The sequence below is a fragment of the Panthera onca genome, chromosome E3, assembly GCF_046562875.1.
Source record: "Panthera onca isolate mPanOnc1 chromosome E3, mPanOnc1 haplotype 2, whole genome shotgun sequence".
In the NCBI taxonomy this organism is placed as follows: domain Eukaryota; kingdom Metazoa; phylum Chordata; class Mammalia; order Carnivora; family Felidae; genus Panthera; species Panthera onca.
In genome coordinates this window covers 19,218,844-19,238,690 of record NC_138354.1, presented here as the reverse complement: position 1 = coordinate 19,238,690, position 19,847 = coordinate 19,218,844, and the positions used below count along the sequence as shown (strand labels likewise).

At 46.2% G+C, this 19,847-nt stretch overlaps 1 protein-coding gene and 1 pseudogene across 12 annotated transcripts in view; one reads left to right on the top strand and one right to left on the bottom strand.

Annotated features, from left to right (window-relative positions):
• LOC132675739 (uncharacterized) overlaps nt 1–19,847 on the top strand; it is a 114,046-nt gene that overhangs the window by 61,207 nt on the left and 32,992 nt on the right. The window contains exon 1 of one of the 11 annotated variants that reach the window (XR_013552797.2): nt 48–284. The exons of the other annotated variants lie outside the window; for them this stretch is intronic. The gene's annotated coding sequence lies outside the window, so the exon portion shown is untranslated. Of the gene's footprint in view, nt 1–47; nt 285–19,847 lie in introns of those variants that run through there. 11 annotated transcript variants of the gene reach the window in all.
• Nucleotides 9,921–19,355, bottom strand: LOC145713297 (thyroid receptor-interacting protein 11 pseudogene; annotated as a pseudogene). Its single transcript, XR_014136341.1, has 2 exons — nt 15,443–19,355; nt 9,921–10,833 (listed from the first exon to the last, which is right to left on the bottom strand). The product of XR_014136341.1 is annotated as a thyroid receptor-interacting protein 11 pseudogene (transcript).

The following is a 19,847-nucleotide window of genomic DNA, read 5'->3' as shown; positions in this document are numbered from 1 at the left end:
CCGCGGGGCCCCGCGCTCCGGCCCGGCCGCCCGCCCGCTCAGCGCCGGGTCCCCTGCGGGCCAGGGACGAGGGCTGCGCCACATCGCGGCGTGGCGCCCAACTCGGGCCGCCGCCCGAGCCCCCCGGGAACAGCGGGGTGGGCCGGCCTCCCGGGACGCCCCCCGCGCGGGTCCCCGCCGCCCATTGTCCCGGCCCCGCTGAGCATCGTCCTCTGGGGTCTGGACCCAAGCTTTCCCCGGGCCTCCCCCCCTCTCCCGGGGATTTGCCTTGAGCGAAAATTCGGGTAAGCGGTGTGCCTGAGGCAGGGCGGGCGCGGTGCTCTGGGGGGCGGCATTCTCAGCCTTTCCGGGTCGCCCAGCCGTTGCCGACCGGCCGTCCACCTCCAAGTGCCTGATGGCAGTCAATAAGTAAGGGGCGATCAGAGCCCATCGGAACCGCTTAGGGAGACTCAGGACTCCCTTGGAGGGACTTTGGAGGGTGTGCCGTCTCCCAACCGTAGCCCCTGTGGACCGGACTGCTCAAGTTCTTGACCTGTAGACATTTGGAACCGGGAGGAAAGAATTGTGGAAACGCCTTGGGCAAATGGAAAAACAGAAAGAGGGGGGACTTTCAAAACAGCTTTTCTCACTTTGGATTGGGGAGCAAATCCTTCTCCAGGTTTGTCTGGTATTGCTTTAATGCTTGACAGGAAACGATCGACGATGAAATGACAGAAGAGACCGGAGTTTGTAGTGGTTTTGAGAGCCTCTGGAGGTTGATTATCATGTGCTGTGTTCTCTGGGGTAAATCTTTCAAGGTCTTTCAGGGCAGTGAGCTGTCCTGTCCCCGTTGACTGCTTATTCCGAGAAGGGGTATGAAAGCGTGACTTTTTCATCGCTTTTTCTTCTTCCTTGTTTTCAAGAGTTGAGTAAAAGGGGGCGTTTGGTTTGTCCAGAGCACGTGGGGACGCTTCTTTTCTGTGTGTGTCTGAAAATACTTTTACTTCCCCTTGAGCTTTCTATATTTGCTTTTTACACTTGCGTCCCACCCCCCCCAACGTTTTGCTTAGTTTTGTTCAATTTCGTTGCTACCCCCACCCTATTATCTCCGTGTGCACTTATCCTGTTTCCAGAGTGGATCCCTGTCCCTACAGCCTAGCAGTGCCTACTTTTCTGTCATTTGTAGGAAAATGATAGAAATAACGAGTGCCAAGTGGAAGGCAGACGGAATAGTCGTGGGGCCCAAAGCTTCAAGCAGGCATCTGTGAATGAGTTACAAGATCACTCCTTAGGAGTTTTCTGCCCCCCCACCACACCCCCCCAGCATTCTCAGTAACATGCATTGTGAAATCAGTATTTAGTGACTCTCAAGACACATGTGTCACATTGTCGTTCTGGCCAGTTTGTACATCTCATGAGGAAAGGGGTGTTTGTTCTTTTTGCACAAAGTTCTGAGACTTTTAAAGCTATCAAGCCATTCAGGGTCTCTTTGGCTCCGGCTTCCTCTGTAGCAGGTTCTCCCTTCACGCTGCCGAATTACAGCCATATGTGCCTCCTTTCGGTTGCCAGAGGCCGCCGAACCTTCTTCCCTGTTAGCCTCTACCTGGAAGTCTCCAAAGCTCCTTTCACCTCACCTGCCCTAGACCTGCCTCCTACTCATTCTTTAGGTGTCCAGGTAAAGGTCACTGCCCTAAAAGACCTTCTCTGATGCTCCAACGTGGATTGGGAGTCCCTCTCCTGGCCACTTACGTACGTCCGCATAGCACCTGCTTTTCTATAATGCAAGGCCTGTTTACTTGTTAGTATCTTCATTAGACTGAACGCCTTGAGAGTCCTTGCCATCTTTCTGTTTCATTTGCCGGCTCTGCTGTGGCTCCTGTCATATGGTCGATTCTCCATAAACATTTGTCAGTCTAGCACACATCTAGATCTCACCAGCTCGCTCCGGTGGTGTGAGCCCAAGAAGGGAAAATGAAAGCTGGATAGAGTAAATGGTGATTCGTGCTAGCATTGTAATTCTGGCCCTGACCTTTGACTCTGTTTGAAAATCTTTCTTGCTAGATGCCAGTGGAAGCAGCAGCTGTTACAGAGGTGTTAGGGGTGTGGCAATTTCTGCTCCCAAAGCCAAAACTGTTTCCTGGGGAAGCTTTGGCTTTACTGCTGTTGAGTCCCTGGATAAGTTTGTATTTTTTCCATGTCAAGAATTACGAAGGACTCGGGAGGAAAAATGGAGGCAAGAGAGAGCCTAGAATTGTAACTGTGTGTTATTGGCGTAGGCATCAGGATTGGGATTTGGGGGGGTATTTGGGTCACGAGGAAAGCTAGAAAGCAGAGAAGTTACCTCCCCCCCGTCCCCCCGTCCCCCGCCGCAGCCAGGAGTGATATTCTGTGTGTGAGTGGCTCGCCTGTTGTGTCTGTTACAGATGTATAGAGTTCTGAGTGCTGTCTTGCGAGGAAGTATTCTCTTCCCAACAATGAGGACCTCGTGAGTCACCCCACAGTGAGGTTCTGTGGGATGGACATGTGGGAGAATTCGTAATGGCTAGAAGAAGTGAGTTCTCATGATGCAGTTTGTGGACAATGGGTGCATGAGTCTGTTTCGGAGGATGGTTTGTGTATCACAGGCGCAAGGACGATGTAGTGGTCTCTTGAGTGGGGTATCCCAAAGAAGAGAATTAGGATGCTTGATTCATCCATTCAAGAGACCCTTATTGAGCCCAAATTATGTGCCATTGTGGAAAGTAGAAAAGAATCCAAGTGAATACAAACGTGGCTTCTGCCCTGAAGGGGCTCCACAGACTTGTGGAAGAGATAGGCAAGCAAAAATGCTTATACACCATGAGGTAAGTCCTTATGGAGGGATGGCTGACACACTAAGTGAAACTCTACTCTTACTGGAAGGAGAGAGGTAACACAACAGAACAAAACAAAAAAAAAAAAACAGGAGAAAATATGACCAGAGCCTTTCCCCTCTATCTTTCAACACTTCTTTCAAACTTCTGTTGTATTGAGTGGGTCCCTTTTTTTTTTTATTAAAAAAAAATTTTTTTTGTAAATATTTATTTTTGAGAGAAAGGGTAGACAGAACATGAGCGGGGTAGAGGCAGAGAGAGAGGAAAACACAGAATCCGAAGCAGGCTCCTGGCTCCGAGCTGTCAGCACAGAGCCTGACGCGGGCCTCAAACCCACGAACCGAGAGATCGTGACCGGAGCCGAAGTCTGACACTTGACCCAGTGAGCCGCCCAGGTGCCCCGTAGGTAGGTCTCTTTTGATTGTCAGTGAACCCACCTCGAGGGGCGACTGGGTGGCTCAGTTGGCTGAGTATCCGGCTCTTGATTTCAGCTCAGGTCATGATCTCACAGTTCCTGGGATCAAGCTCTGTGCCAATGGTGCGGAGCCTGCTTGGGATCTTCTCTGTCTCTGCCCCTTCCCCGCTCTCTGTCTCAATGACGAAAAAGGAAAAAAACACACAAAACCAAACCAACTGGAATTGTTATAAGCCAAGCTGCGAATTTGATTGGCTCCTATGTGAGGAAAAGAGTCCAAAAGCAATATAGTTGCAGCCAGGGCTGGATCCAGGGGTTCCACTCTTTAGGGAAGCTGTGTCTTTAAGCAGGAATCGCCCCCCCACCCCACCCCTCCACCCCCCGGCTTCCAACGTCTTCAGTTCAAGTCCCAGAGGGACAAAGAATACCTTTCACTGTGGCCAGAGCCCCAGGATTGACTCTGAAGGTATCTGATGGGGTCAGTGGCCTTTGCCTGGACATGGAAATGGAGTCAGCCCCACCCAAGCCACAGGGGCCTAGAATGGGAGAGTGCTGAGCCCCCTCCCCCGCCAGATAACCGGGGTGTTCTTCCCAGCAGGAGGCAGGAAGTGTGGTCTTTTCTAGTCCTGCTAAAAGGAAAGAAAGAGCTTTTTGGAAATCCGTGGCGCAGAGAATCCAGTAGCTGCGGATGGCAGTTGGCGTGGAGGGTGTGGAGGAAGGGGTGCATCAAGGTGAGGAACCTGAGCGTTTGGTTGTGAGGTCGATGAGTCCAGGAGGACAGCAATCTGGGGGCCTGATAGCACACTTGACTACGTGGGTGAGGCTCTGGGAGGGAGTGTCTCTTTGGGTGTCGGTTTCTGCCAAGATGGAAGCTCTCCCTGGAGGCCTGAATGTTCTCCTGGATAGTAGCCTTTAGGTAGGTCAGGGTTGCAAACTCCAAGCCTCAGGGGGCCAGGCTATAGACCAGCTTAGGTCATGATCTCATGGTTCTTGAGTTCGAGCCCTGCGTTGGGCTCTGCACAGACAATGCTAAGCCTGCTTGGGATTCTCTCTCTCTGCATTCCCCCCACTCACGCACTCTCACTCTCAAAATAAATTAATAAACCTAACCCCCCACCAAAAAAAAATTGCATTTGCAACGGCATCAAAAAATAAAGTACTAATTACATTTAACTAAAAAAGAGATTCAAAACTTGTACACTAAAACTATAAAACATTATTGAAAGAAATTAAACAAGATTTAAATAAACAGACTCGTGGATTGGAAGACAATGTTGTTAAGATGGCAGCACTTCTCCAGTTGATCTACAGATTCAGTGAAATCTTTATCAAAACCACAGCTGGCTTCTTTGCAGAAACTGACAAGCTGATGCTAAAATTCATATGGGAATTTATGGAACCCAAATAGCCAAAGCAAATCTTTAAAGAGAAGGACAGAGTTGGAGAACTCACCCTTCCTGACTTAAAAACTTATTAGAAAGCTACAGTAATCGAGATAGTGTAGTATTAGTGTAAGGAAAGACATATTGATTAATGGATAGAATTGAAAATCTAGAAATGTACCATCATATTTATAGCCAATTGATTTTCAACAAAGGCATCGAGACAACCCAATGGGAGAAAGAACAGTCTTTTCAACAGTGTGGGGACAGCTGGATATTGCATGCAAAAGAATGAAGTTGAACTTCTACCTCACACCCTATGTAAAAATTAACTCAAAATGGATCAAAGACCTAAATGTTAAGAGCTAAAACTATTAAATTCTTAGAAGAAAACATAGATGTCCATCTTTGTGGCCTTGACACCAAAAACACAGCAGAAGGAAAAAAGCAGGTAATTGACATTATCACAATTTAAAAATGTTGTGCTTTGGGGTGCCTGGCTGGCTCAGTCAGTTAAGCATTTCTTGATTTCGGTTCAGGTCATGATCCCACAGTTCGTGAGATCAAGCCCCACGTCAGGCTCTATGCTGACGGCACGGAGCCTGCTTGGGATTCTCTCCCTCTGTCTCTGCTCCTGCCCCCACTCATGCACTCTCTCCCTCTCTCTCTCAAAATAAGTAAACATTAAACAATGTTTGTGCTTTAAAGGACATAGTTGAAAAGTAAAAAGACAACCCATAGAATGGGAGATAATTTTTGGAAATCATATTTCTGACAAGAAACTTGTACTAATATAGATACAGAACTCTTACAACTCAAAAACGCAAAAACAAATAACTCAATTTAAGAATGGGCAAAAGGGATGCCTGGGTAAACGTCCAACTTTGGCTCAGGTCGTGATTTCACGGTTTGTGGGCTCAAACCCCACATCTGTCTCTGTGCTAACAGCTCAAAGCCTGGACCCTGCTTTAGCTTCTGTATCTCTCTCTCTCTCTGCCTCTCTCTCTCTCTCTCTCTCTGAGTCTCTCAAAAATAAATAAAAGATTTTTTAAAAAATTTAAAAAGTGGGCAAACAACTCAGTCTAAGAAGATACACCCATGGCCAATAAACATGTGAAAAGATGTCAACATTGTTAGTCATCAGGGAAATGCAAATCCAACCCTCAACAGGATACCACTTTAAGCTTACTAGAATGGCTAAAATAAAAAAGACAGATGATGACAAGCACTGGAGAGGATAGGAGAAATAGGAATGTGATCCGCTGTTGGTAGAAATGTAAAAGGGTGCAGCCACTTCGGAAAACAGCCTGGAAGTTCCTCAAAAAGTTAAACATCCAGTAATTTCACTCACAGGTATGTACCCCCAAAGAATCAAAAACACGTGTCCAAACAAAAACTTGTACGTGAATATTTGTAGCAGCATTATTCATCATATGAAAAAGAAAAAAAATGCAATGTCCGGTGAATGGATGAAGAGATGTGGTATACTCACATAAGGGAATAACTGGGAGTAAAAGAAAGGAAGTCCCGATGTGTGCTACAACATGGAGGAACTGTGAGAACACGCTGAGTGGAAGAAGCTCATCTTGAAAGACCACCTAATGTAGGTATCATTCCACTTACATGAAATGTCCAGAATAGGTAAATCCCTGGAAACAGAAAATAGATTAGTGGTTGCCTAGGGCTGTGGGCAGAAGTGGGATGGAGGAGGGGCAGGAGGGGTTGGGGGAGGTTGGGATGAAATGAGGAGTACTCCTAAGAGGATATAGAGTTTCTTGTTGGAGTGATGAAAATATCCTAAAATAGATTGTGGTGATGGTTGCTCAACTCTTCAAATATACTAAAAACTATGTACATTTTAAGTTGGTAAATTATATGGTACGTGAGTTATAGTTGCAATAAAGCTGTTGTAAAAATTAACAGTGGTGAATCACCGATACCAGTGAAAATTAGAGTTGGCTAAGTAATTGTTAGTGTGGTTGTTGCACCTGTAATCATTGAGAAAGATACGTTTTGGGAAAAAAAAGATTCTTTGTGCAACGATTATCAACATTTTGACAACCTTACTTTGTCTCCTAGCATATATTTGAACACCTTTGATAATCTGGGACCATATAAATTCTTTTACATATTTAGAATACCTATTTAGCATTCTTTTCAGCTGTCCACAGATGAGTAGGAAAAACGCACTCTTCTTGTGACTTTCTCCTTTACTCTCACACAACTACCACACTCACAACACTTCTAACACCAGATGTGTTGTGTTCCCCTCCCGCCCCCTGGTACCAAGCAATTCTCCATGATACCGGCTGGGTATCTTACAATTCAATTCAATTCTGACCCTAACAGGAGTAGCACAGAACCCATAGGTTAAGGGCCCAGTCCCACGAGACTGCCCCCCACTTCAGATGCCATTTACAAGTGGTAGGTCCTCAGATTACCCACAATTTCTGTTGACCTGGTTGCTAGTCAGAGGTTCCCATGACCACCACCACCCCCATTTTGAATTCAGTTACTTGCTAGAACAGCTCATAGGACTAAGAGCAACACTTATTTACATTTACAAAGATCATGTGTGATAGAGCATACAGATAACTATCCAGATGAAGAGATACATAGGGCAAGTTCTGGGAGGGTTCACCAACCCTGTTCACCAACATGGAAGTTCTCCAAACCCTGTGCTATTGGATTTTTATGGAGACTTCATCACGTTGGCATGAACAACTATTGACTCGTTTTCATCCCTCTTTCCTCTGTGGAGAACGGTCGGAGGGGCGAGGCACAGAGAGAGGTGGTAGGGCTGAAAATCCCAAGCTTCTAATCACAGTCTTTCTAGTAACCAGCCCCCATCCAGGGGCCACCCATTAGCCCATCCAGAGTTCTCATTAGAACAAAAGGCACTGCTATCACCCAGGAAGTTCCGGGGAATTTAGGAACTGTGTCAGGGACTGGGATCAAATATCAAATATTGGAACAAAAGAAGCTCTTAGTGCTCTGATCAGTTAGGAAATTACAAGGCTTTTGGAAGTTCTGTGCAGGAACTGGGGGCAGAGACCAATGAACATATTTTCTATAATTTCATAACAATACTTCTAATGGATTATTACTCACTGAAGATGGGAATTGTCTTGTTTACATGCTGAATTCTTTTATGACTCAGAAATGTTTTCAGATGCAAGTAACAAGAAACCCAACCACAGTGGTGTATACAAACACGAGGCTACTTTTTTCTTCATATGAGAAATCTGTGAGTAGGCAGCTGCTGACATTGGTTCAGATGCTCAACAATGTCAAGGCAAATGTTTCTGGCATTCTCTTGGCCTTTCTCAACATTAGCACTCAAGACAGGAAGAAGGAGGAAGAAGACCAGGCAGCACCAACATCAGAAAAACAGAAGCTTAAAAAAGAAAAAAGAAAAAAAAAAAAAAAGCTTTCCTAGGAACCTCACCAACTTCCACTTACATCTGGGTCACATGGCCTCCTCTGGCTGGAAAGTGGATGATAAAAGGAGGGTCAGGGATGAGAAGGGGAGGCAGGACATCAACTGACAATATCTGCTAGGATTCCAAAGTCTATGACAAATGTTGGTATATAGTAGGAGGTGTCTCCACAGTCCTTCATAAGTATCTGTTGAATGCATATGATAGAATGTTTATTCACAGATACTCAGTCCTCCTCCCTTGGGAGGTTGAGACATCCATGCTGTGTGGAACCTTGGCATCTAAACTTCCTTCAGCCAATGAAATGAACACAGAAGTGGCTTTAAGAGCCAGGTTCTCTTTTCTTTGCCCCTGTGATCATGGAAGCAGGTGTCAAAGTGGAGCCTGTATCCGCTCCAGTCCTTAAAGGGATATGATGAGAAGAACAGCCAGCTTACCCATGTTAGTGAAGGCACTGAGAATATTTAGTTGTTATTGCAGCCTAACCTAACCCATCCTGACTGATAACAATGTATGTACCCAGGCAAAGAAATCCACAACCAATCCCCAAATTAAAATTTTACAAACTATATTTCCTGATCACATTAATAGCAAGACTGTGCCTAAATGAAGATAAATGATAGCCACCTGGAAGTGAAACAAAATAAAAAATAGCTCCTCTGTCAAAGTGGAAATCAATACTGAAAAGACAGACTAGACATTTAAGATGATGAGACCACTGTATAAAAATACATACGGGGATGGGACTAAAGTCATTCTTAGTAAAAATTCATGATCTAAAGCTGATACTGCTAACATAAATCTGCTTAAACGTTGGAAGATTGAGAATAATTGGATGAAGAATTCAAAATAAGCTAGAAAATGAACAGCAAAATAAAAAGTGGAAGAAATCAATAAAGATAAGAGCCTACATTAATCACAAAGCAAAAAGTCTGTGGAATTGATTAATCGAATCAAGGACCAGAACTCTGGAAGGATAAATCAAGTAGACAAGTCTCTGGGAAATAGGATTCCCCTCAAAGCAGGTAGAAAGAGATAGATACTCAATGTAAGGCATGAGAAACAGACAATATAAATTGGTACCATATTTCTGGTGGGCGGATTGACACAACTGTCAAAATGTAAAATGTGCGTACCTTGAAAATTTGATGGATAAATAAGTGTTAGGTTGAACTGACTGAGGTTCTCAAATGTTGAAGTCTCATGGAAAAATACTACTTTTTTGTAAGAAGGTTGAAACCCCAGACTTGGCGAACAGGGGATAAATGGAACTCCCCTCTCCAAAAGCCTTTGGAGAGGGATGTGTCTCAGTCATTGACCTTGGCCCCATGATTCTATGAATCAGTCCTATACAAAGGACATGGTCCTAGGTAGCCAACTTCCCCTCTTCCCCTTCTGGAAAGTTTTCCTGGATTGTTCTGGGCTCTAACAGCCCAAACCATCCCCAGGCTCCCAGAGCATCCGCAGACTCAAGGGGTGTTCACAATGATGCCTTCTCTACTCACTGAACTGTCTTTATCTGATGCCTCCAGGGAAGCTCCTTGAGTCAACTTGTCCCTTCTCATGCTGTGAAGCAGGGCCTTTTTGAACTCAGGTTCACATCCCCTCCTCCTCCTCTTCCATCATGTTGCCCTAGGCTTAAATCAGCACTTTTGGCTGGAAGGCTGGGGCTCATTCTGAGCTCTGGATCTCACTCTGCCTTTAGCATCGCCATCTCCCATTGGAAGATTCCTTTATGCCCAGAATCCTAGAATGCAAAGTGCAGATACATCCAGGCTTCTGGCCTAGAGTAGACTCTGGCCATTGGGATTCATGGCCAGAAATGAATGCCTATTCATTCATTTATGCATGTTTACATTTATTTATGTACTCTAGTCACTCAAAAAAATATGTGTTTGCACACCCAATTAGTGCTGGACATTTTTCTAGGCACTGACGATTCAGCAGTGAAAACAACAGAGGAAAATCCTTGCCCTCCTAGAGCTAATATCCCAGTAAGGTGGATCAGCAGTAAACAAATAAGTAGGTGAACTAAAGTGTATGTCAGTAGTAAAGTCTATGGAGAAAAATAAGACAGAGAGGGAGGCTAGGGAGTATGTAAGGGGTAGAGGCCCCATTGAATGATGACATTTGGATAAAGGCCTGAGGGAGTGAACCCCGCAGGTTTCCAGGAGAGTTCTGTTCCAGTAGAGGGGATGGCAAGTGAAAAGCCCTAAAGAGGAGGCATGTGAAGACTATCTGAGGTAGGAGGTCAGTAGTGCTGGAGCTGAATAAGCAAAGGGTGAACGCTAAGAGGCGAGGTTAGAGGGAACAGTGGGGTGGAGGCTGTGGTCAGAACCCTGGCTTTCTTCTAAGTGAGCTGGGAGCCACTGGAGGGTCCTCAGATGGAGAGGGACATGAAAGACCTCTTGCTGCTGTGCTGGAAGCAGACTGTAGTGAAGCTGGGATAGACAGACACAGGTCAGTCAAGAGGCTTCTGTAATGATCTGGTGACAGGGGAGGGTGGTGTGCACCTGGGTGATGGCACGGAGGTGACACCATAGGCAGCGAGAAGGGGGTGTGTGAAGAAAGGGAACTGGAGCGGCTCCAACACCAGCCTTTAACACCCAGAGCCCGCACCCCCTCTAGGAATCCCCACAGGGTGACATGGTCTCTGGTAACTCCTCTTCAGCCGCCTTCTTCCTCTCTGAGGACCTGCGTGTGATCGTGTCCAAAAGCTCGTTCCCTAGAACTCTGATTCTCCCTCCAGAGGGCTCTGTTCCTCGCTGTTGGATGAAAAATGAATAGGATGAGAACACCAAGTGAGCATGGGCTCATCTGAATTCTGCCTCAGCCCCCTTGCTCTCTTCAGTGACAGGAAAAACACACCATGTAAGCTGCTCAGTGAAAAAACAGTATTTAATTAGGGCTGAGAGAGTTAGACAAGTAAACAATTAAATGTTCTATTATGATCAGTCTTTAGCCATTTAAGCTTCAGTTCAAGAAGGAATCATTATAAAGGTCTAATAGAAATGAAAATATAAGTAGGGTAGTTTTGCGTTACATTTCAACCATTGGCTCAGCCTTGCAGATCGAAAGTCGGTTTGACCATGGCCGAGAAAGGCTCCCAGCCACAAGGGGACTTACACAGACAGGAAGGAGGTGGAAGACAGGCATGTCTACCAACTGGCCGGGGTGGAAGCAGGAACCTTTCAGCTAAGAAGGTTTCATCCTGCACAACAGGAGCTTTTTCATTTTATTTTTAATGTCTGAGAAGCAACATGAGAATTCTGCCTGGGAGGCAGGAGCGGCAGCTTACAAGAAGCTTCTGGATGTCTTGTGAGATGCTGGATTGTAGAATAAATATGTGTAATAAAATCCCCCTGGTTACCCAGCTTTGAGGATTTGGAAATACCATTGGACTGTTTCTTGAAGGAATTGCTTCACTGAAACTGGAAAAATACCTGCTCAGGACACCACAATCACAGCAGAGGACTTTGGAATAAAGACACTATTCATCACTGAGGTCTGAGTCTTTGCAGCCGAGACACCGGCACATCCTTCCGGGGATATAGAGAGGCAAGCCCAGGTCACCTCTTCCTTGGATCCTCTCAATGTCTTGTTCCTCTCAAGGAGTTCCCGTCTCTTCTCCAGAATGTCCAGCATGTCCAGAATCCCAGGGGAATTCGAGAGTATAGGGTGCTCCAGAGCCCAGGTTGCCCATTAGAGGAGTCCTGCACTGGGCAGAAATGACCAGCCCCTAGTACTGCCATACTTCTCAGTCTTGGCCAAGGACCAACCCACAAAAAGGGTTACTTTGGTTCAAATCTAAGTACCTGGAAGGAGCTGCCGGATAGAGGCTGTCAGTTATTCCTATTCTTGCCACGGCAGTTTGCTTCTTTTGAAGGGGAACTCGAGTGCTGTGTCTCTGGGTCTTCCACAAGCCCCCAAATCAAGCAGTCAATGTGAGAGAAGAGGCTAGGGAGGAAGAATTGCTTACCCTGGAGTAGGACCTTGGCCTGCCTCTAAAATGGGCCACACGGTTTAGATTTGGGACACAAGCCTTTCAGTACAAAGTGTGATTTTGCCTACAGTATTCTTTCTCTTGAGCACCCATGGTGACATTTAGCAGATGAATGAGAAGCCAGAGGCCCTGGCTTCTGGCCAAACTCAACGTAGCTACTACATTTGACGTTAATCAAATTCATTTTTTCCCCCCATCGGCAAACTTTTAGTTCTCGTTTGGCTTCCCGTGTGGCTTTCTCTACCGTAAAGACGGTGCTGGCCATTGGGCTTGAATGAACAATTGTATTTCTCATCGTAAATGAATGCTTTGAAATTACACCTTCCATACCAGCCTTTACTTCGGTAAGTCCACCTCAGAAATGGGTCCGATGTCATATTCTGGACCATATTTCAGCCCAATAAACTGAGAACTGTATTGTGAACAGAAAAAGCAAATGCCACCCTAGAAGGCTTTTTGGAACTTAATAAGGCCACCTTCCTTAGACATTCCCCTAACTTGTCAAGCTCTTCTTTGGACCTTCTGTATGACAAATGTTTGAGAAGGTTCTTTGGGTGGATGACAGTCAACAAATCCTGTAAAGTGTAAAAGGCCCCATCATTCATCAACATCTGTGTTACCATGAGGTCAGTGCAGTGAGTCCAGGGTACAGGTGGGTACACTGGGGGTAGAGAACAAGAAAACCCTGGAAGGAGCACAGGTTAGCATGAAAATTATTTCTGTGCTGAGGTCCAAGACAGTTGTCATGTGTGGAAAGCCCCATCAGAAACATTGTGACCATGAATTTTTTGCACACGTGCAATAACCAGAAGAGCTGTTGATGATGAAGATTAACCAAAACAGCATCCTCAAGTACAGCAAAAGCTATAATTCACCAGATATTTGGGACAACAGACCAAGTTGCAGATAGATTTGTTTTATCTTGGAAAAGGGGAGATGTAAAGAATTTGATAGCATTTCTAAAATTTTTTTTTTTCATTTCAACATTTTATTTATTTATTTATTTATTTATTTATTTATTTATTTGAGAGACAGATTGTGAGTAGAGGATAGGCAGAGAGAGAGGGAGACACAGAATCCAAAGCAGGCTTCAGGCTCTGGACTGTCAGCTCAGAGCCTGATGTGGGGCTCAAACCATCAACATTGAGATCATGACCTGAGCCGAAGTCAGACGCTCAGCTGACAGCCACCCATGTGTCCTGATAGCATTTTTTTTTTTAATGAGGAGCATGCATTTGAAAATCCTATTTCTAGCTTCTCTTATACTCTAGGGCTTGAGCAGCAGCATCTGCCTTCTTTAAATGGGGCCTAGGGCTTCATTCACAGGGGGCCACCCGGCCAGCTGCCCTTGTTTATATCCCCAGTCTGGCTGGTTCCTTCTGCATTTATAACTCTCTGTTTTACAGAGAACAGAGCAGCAGGACTTCCCAGAGGACAGAAGTGGGTGTCTTCCTGTGTCTTCCCCGGGTCCTCACAGCCTAGGATAGATCACAGGTACTGACTTGTGGATGGCCAACCTGGAGCCTCAGGTCAACGGGGTCCTTACACCCTTCGGGGGAGCAGAGCAGTGCTTGCAGTGCCATGACCCAAGCCAGGGGCCACACAAGGCCACAGGAGGTGGCACCTTCCTGAGGAGTGGAGTGACCCCACCAGCTTTGCAGAATGTTCCATCATCTTGCTAGGCATGAAGAGGCTGGCCGCTGGTATGTGTGGCTCTGAGGCGGGGGAATGGATGAAGGTGCATGTGGGGTCGGCGTGTGAAGGCGCTTTCCCTAGGTGGTGTCGGGTGAGTGGTGTGCGTGCCGAGGGAGAGGGGCTTTGTATCTGCTGGCATCAGAGCAAGTACGTACATCATGTCTGTGTGACTATGACAGATGAGGAGCCTATGTCTTGAACAGAGGGCATGAAATGTGTGTACAGCATCTGAATAAATGTGCTTAATTGTTCTCATCACACAGCTCTTTTATCAGCATATTATTTGTTTAATGGATAGCAGTTCTCCCTCCTCCAGGATAATTCATTCGGGTTTAATATTGAGAACAGAACTCAACCATCCGTCCTCACCTCACAGGGTGTTTGAGACTGATCTCCTGGTCCCGGTTTGCCTGTCTGGTTAGTTGGTTAGCTAGCTAGCTGAGCGGTCATACTTTTAAGTATCCTGAGTGGGTTTCCTGTCTTTTCTGAGCCCCATCTTTGGCTTGTTGTGTGAAGTCACCAAATCCCTGTTCTCTGTGTCAGCTCATTGCTGCAGAATTCTTTCTTCCCTTCTTTCTTCTTTTCGATTTTAATGAGTCTAAGTTATTTCAGAATATATTAGATCATTCTCTCCCTTGTGTTGGATATTGGAGGGGATGCAAGTAAACCGAACATTTATCAGTCCTCTCTTCTCTTAATTGAACAGGGGCTGACTGCTGCGAGGCTTGGTATTCTGCCCAAAGATGTCCCTGAACATCCACAGCTGGGCTTCTGTCGGCTCTGTAAGCAACAAGGACAGGCCAGGGCGAAGGTGCTTCAGCATTTAGAGCTGGAGCCTCGGCGCGGGAACAAAGCCTGTTTGAGGCACCCCGTTTGAAGCCCTACTGAATCCATGATGGCCGAGTCCTACCTTCGTTGGCAACCATCTGCCTCATCCAGCGATTCTCAGGGAGCTCATGCCAGCATTTAGGCAGCTTCCTATTTTGCAAATGATTCGTGATTCATAATGGACAGAAGATTGCTCTTCAGATGACCTGTCAGGGTAAGCCTGATTCGGGGATGGGGTCCATAGGAACCTGTCCTCCATGTTCTGAGGGGTAGTAGAGATCTGAGGGGCCACAGTGGTGCAGGGGTGGTACAGCTCAGGCTTGCTGCTAGCTTATATAATGCCTTTGAGTGGATTTGCAAGATGTGCCCCCTCTGGGTACATGGACACAACCCCATGGCCACACAGCTTGGCAATGGGAGGGCTCCTTCTTGGAGGAAAATGTGCCTCTTTCCCCTGGCACATTCAGCCCTGAACCAGGGAATGTGCTTTGGTAAGGAAAGCGTAGACTGTATTTAAGGCCCCACTTGACCCCTGGTGCTTTAGGGGTGCTTTAGTGCGGAGCCCTGAAGCCGATGCCCCTCCTTCTCTGGTGGCAACTGGGCGAGCCTTTCCAGTGCTGGTTCTTTCCACCTCAAGAGTGTTAAAGACAAGACAGCATACCCAGAATGGAGTCGCTTATGCTAAGTCCCACTGCACCAAACTAAGGCTTAACTTAATTACAGTTTTGGCTCTCCCAGAAAGGGAACCTTAAACCTTCGAATAGCCTGATCATCGTGAGTCAGGTAGTCTGCATGATAAGCCCCTTCCATCCCCTTAAAGGAAAGTAACCTTGCAATAAGCAACCCACCTTTTTTTGACTTCCTTCTTCCTGCTCCCTCCTGCCTAGAGACCTGAGCTCTTTTTCGGACGCTCAACCGACTGAGCCACCCAGGTGCCCCATAAGTAGCCACTGTTTTCAGTTTGGTGAATACCTCTGCAGTCATTAAAAGACAGTCTTTTCAAACATTAAAAATATTTTCATTTAACTTAAACCAAAACTATAAATATATTGCATTTCGCAAAAGGCCATTTTGTGATAAGGTACACATGCATAGTGACTTGGTTTCTTTCAAGTACTGTCTCCTCTGTGGCTTAAGAATCCTGTATTGCTTTGAAAGGTCTTTTGCCAGGTCAGTCCTCTTCCCAGGTGACAGTATTAATGGTGTTGTACGTGGGTAAAGTGTCAGTCACAGCATTTAGAAGATGATGCCCACACCCATCCGTTTCCGGTCCAGGTGGACCGATTCTAGTGAATATCGAATTCTAGTGAATCGAATTATAGTGAATTCGATTCTAGTGAATCTTTTCATCTTACAGCTTCATGAGATATGCTTCTTTGGCAACAATTCTATCTGGCATTTTGTGATACTCTCTGTTCAGATTGCTGTTTTCCCTAGTTCTCCTGTAAGACAGCTAATACTTGTTCTCTTTCCAAAGCATATCTTCCAATTGCTGCAGAAGGTTTGCCACATTCTGGTTGTAGGAAGCCACAGATGTCCTGCTGGGGCGGTCCTCTATCTCCAAATCTTTTTGCCGGATAATCTGAGTGAGTTTACCAGTCTCATCTTTGGATGGGTGATCGATCAATCTGTTCAGTTAATCAGATGTTCTTTTCAGTGAGGAGTTTATTCTCCAATTCTTTTTTTTTTTATGTTTTTTTTTTTTATTTCTAATCTCCAATTCTTGTCCTTTTGTTCCTTTTACTTGATCTTTCAGTTTTCAGCTTTAGATAAATCATGCTTTTCACTTCCATTTTTCTACATGAAGATGCTGAATCGTTGTTACTTGGAAAACATCAGAATGTTTTGTAGGAATGTACTTGCTGGGTTTTTGAAGGATCCGGGTTTTCATTTGCTCTATTGTATTCTGCAAAATCTTAATCTCATCTTTCGCTGAAAGGAGCTGAGCGTGTTTAATGTTCATTTGCTCATGCTGGCGTGTGAGATCATCTACCTTCTGTTTCTGGTCTTGTAAAGCACGAAGCCGTTGTAGCTTACCCTGGCGTTGATCCTCAATGATGTTTTGTTGTTGTTTGATTTCGTCTTCCAGACGAACTCTTTCTGCGTTCAGCTCATACACCTCGCATTCTAGTTCCATGATACGGTCTTGCGTTTGCGGGTCGACCACAGGTACAGTTTGGCTGTCTTCTCTCAGACACTCCAGTTCGTCTTGCAGAAATTCATTCTCTTCTCTCGTGGATGCAAGACGAACGTCTTGCTCCTCCACGGTTTGCTGTAAAATTTCGTTTTCTCTTAAGACTTGGCCGTACTTCTCTAATAGCTCCTGGAGCTCTGGCCTTCTTTCAAGTTTTTCGATACAGATTTCTTTGTCTTTAATAAGTCGTGTCAATCGCTTATGCTCCTCCAGAGCAGAGGAGAGCATTTCCTTAGTTTCTCTATGGCCGGCATCCATCTGCTCAACACTCTTTTTGAGTTGTAGTATTTCATCGTCTTTCTCTTGACTGCGTTGAATTAAACACTCCTGCTCTAACTGGGAGGACGACTTAGACAAGTTATACGTGTTGGTCAGTTCTTTAATAGCTTGCTCATATCTGGCTGTTTTCTCCAACAGCTTCTTTTCAGCCCGGCACAATTTTACTATTAACTGTCCTTTTTCTATTTTTAAGGCCCGCGTAATAGATTTTGTTTCCAGAGAATTCTTACGGTTACAGACGGTAGTTTCTTCCAGCCGACGTCTTACGTCTTCAAGCTCCAAAACCAACTTTCCATTTTCCACCTTGAGATTGAAAGCAGCTTTCTTTAAATTGCCATTCAGCTCTTCCATTTCTGAAAGGCTTTGCTGCAACTTTCTAACCGTCGTTTCCCTCCCCTTAAGTGAGTCATCTTCAACAGTATTGTCAGAGTCTTGATTAAGAGACGGTGCTGGCTCCTTCTCAGCTCTAGCAGATTCCTCCTCCTCTTGTTTAATATGTTCCTTAAGTTCAGCATTCTCCTTCGGGATGTTTAAATTATGTATTTGCGACGGATCTGACCGATGCAAATCATTAACAGCCAATTGACTTTGAGGTGATTCTTCGTTTTGCGCATCTAACTCTTCAGCTATGTCCATCTGCTCATCTTCAAATGGACAAGCTCCCTTTTCATCATTGAGATCGTGTTCCACTTTGCCGTTGATGCCGTTGCCTTCATTTTGTTGTTCTGATAGCTGACCTTTCATCAAAACCCTGGGCCGTGTAGTTTGTTTCTGTCCATCGAACTGCCCCAGCTCTGCTGTTGGGAGTTCCTTCTCGGTCCTACCCTGAGTGGATTTTTGTCCGTCGGCCTCCAAGTCACATCTGAAATGCTCTACTTCTGAATCCAAATTCACACCTCCTGGAGCCGTACCTTCAATCACTTCCGGCTCATGGCTCACTTTCCAAAGTGCCAGTTGAAGTGCTTCCCGTCCTTGACCTGATGAGTTTTCTTGTTCTAAAACATAGACTCGCCCTTCAAGTTTCAGATCGTCTCCAATGAGATTGTCACCCTGGGTTAAGCTACACCGTGGCGTCATCTCCTTTTCCGCATCGGACAGCACTTGCCGCGGTCCAGACACTTCTTCCACTGCTGTACTCTCGGAAAGAACTCTTTCCTTTTCCGTCACTGTGTCACTTTGCCTCAAAACGGAAGGCTGCGATTCACATTCTTCAATCCTTTCTTTCTTTTCCTCGTTGATCCGGTCCCATTCTCTCCTTAAAGCGTCTCTCTCACTTTCTACCGAAGATAATTTGTTATTGATGTATTTTACGGTGTCCTCAAGTTCTTCAATTTTCCTGGTAGACTCCACTTTTTCAGTCTGTAGCACTTGAATGGTGTTTTGCATATCCTCAATGACAGACTCATCAGCTGCTCTGATTCCAGAGTCGTCCTTCTCTAACAGATTTTCCAGTTCTTTGATTCTTTTTTCATAGCCTTTTGACTTTTGATGGTACCTGCGACGTATTTCTGCCAGTGTCTGTTGATAGACGTTCTGCAGTACTGCCTTTTCAAGTTGATGGTCATCGATGGCCTCATTTCGATTCTGTTCAAGTTCCCTGATGGTAACCTGCAGTTTGTAGATTTCATTTTGCTCGTCGCTATTCGCTCCCGGTGCTGAAGTCTGGGAAAAATGCTTCCAATGGCTAACTTCAGCCTCCAGTCTTAAAACTTCATTTGACAGTCTGCTTATTTCTTGTTGTGACCAAATGAGGTCAGCGAAGTCCAGGTCATCCCCCGGGGAAGCTGAAGCAAAGTAGTTGATACCGTAACCCAAGGAAGGGGACGCTGTGGTTGATCGAAGGGCTGATTGGAGCTTCAGCAACTGGTTCTTGAGCCCTATCTGTCTCACTTTAAGAAGTTTCATTTCTGCCTCTTTCTGTTGTAGCTGATGTCGGTAGCTAAGAGTCTGCCGCTTTATTTGAAGCTCTGAGGCTTCATACTTCTCTTCCAGATGACTACAAAGACGTTTAAGTCTCTGATTCTCCCATCTTAAGGTTTCCCGACTCCCTTCACTCTCTTTTCGGTCAGAGTCAGGTCCTTCTCCCACCTTTTCGGTTCCCTCCATCCTCACATCTTTGATGACCTCAGAGATGTGGTCAGTGAAAGAAGCCACACTGCCACCCACTTGCTCTAGGGAATGGCCCAGGCCACCAAACGAAAAGGACATCGCTGCGGGTCACAGAACTGACCTGGTCCGCTCGGCAAAAAGCGTCCAGCGCAGTCGGACAGTCCCGCTAAGTGTCTCCAAACGGAGGCCTGCGCGAGGCTACTAATCAAATCACAACCAGGCGTTTCTAGGCAACGCCACACCGCGCGCGGGCTACTAGGTTCCGGGACCCCTGCCCACGCCCTCCGCCCCCTTACCCTCCCCCCACTGCCCCGCGGGCATCCTTCGCGGTCCCCAGGTGCCTGTGCGCACCTGCGGTGGAAAAAGCGACTCACCCTGGACCTTCCTGGGAAGTCCAATCAAAGCACACACCGCTCTGCAGCTTGTGGTTTCCACTTAACAATATTTTTTTTGGTAATTGACATGAAATGGGCATCCGGAGGCTCCCGGGTACCCCAACCCCTCCTCTTCCTCTCCCACCATCGCCCCCCCCACCCCCCCGCGGGTCCCCGCCCCCTGCCCAGAGTGCCCCAAGCCCGGGTGTGGCTGTTCCCGGCCGCCAGGACCATGGGGTCACACCGCTGGCGCCTGCTGCCCCCTCCCACCGGCGCCCCGCCTAGCAGGGGCCGGGA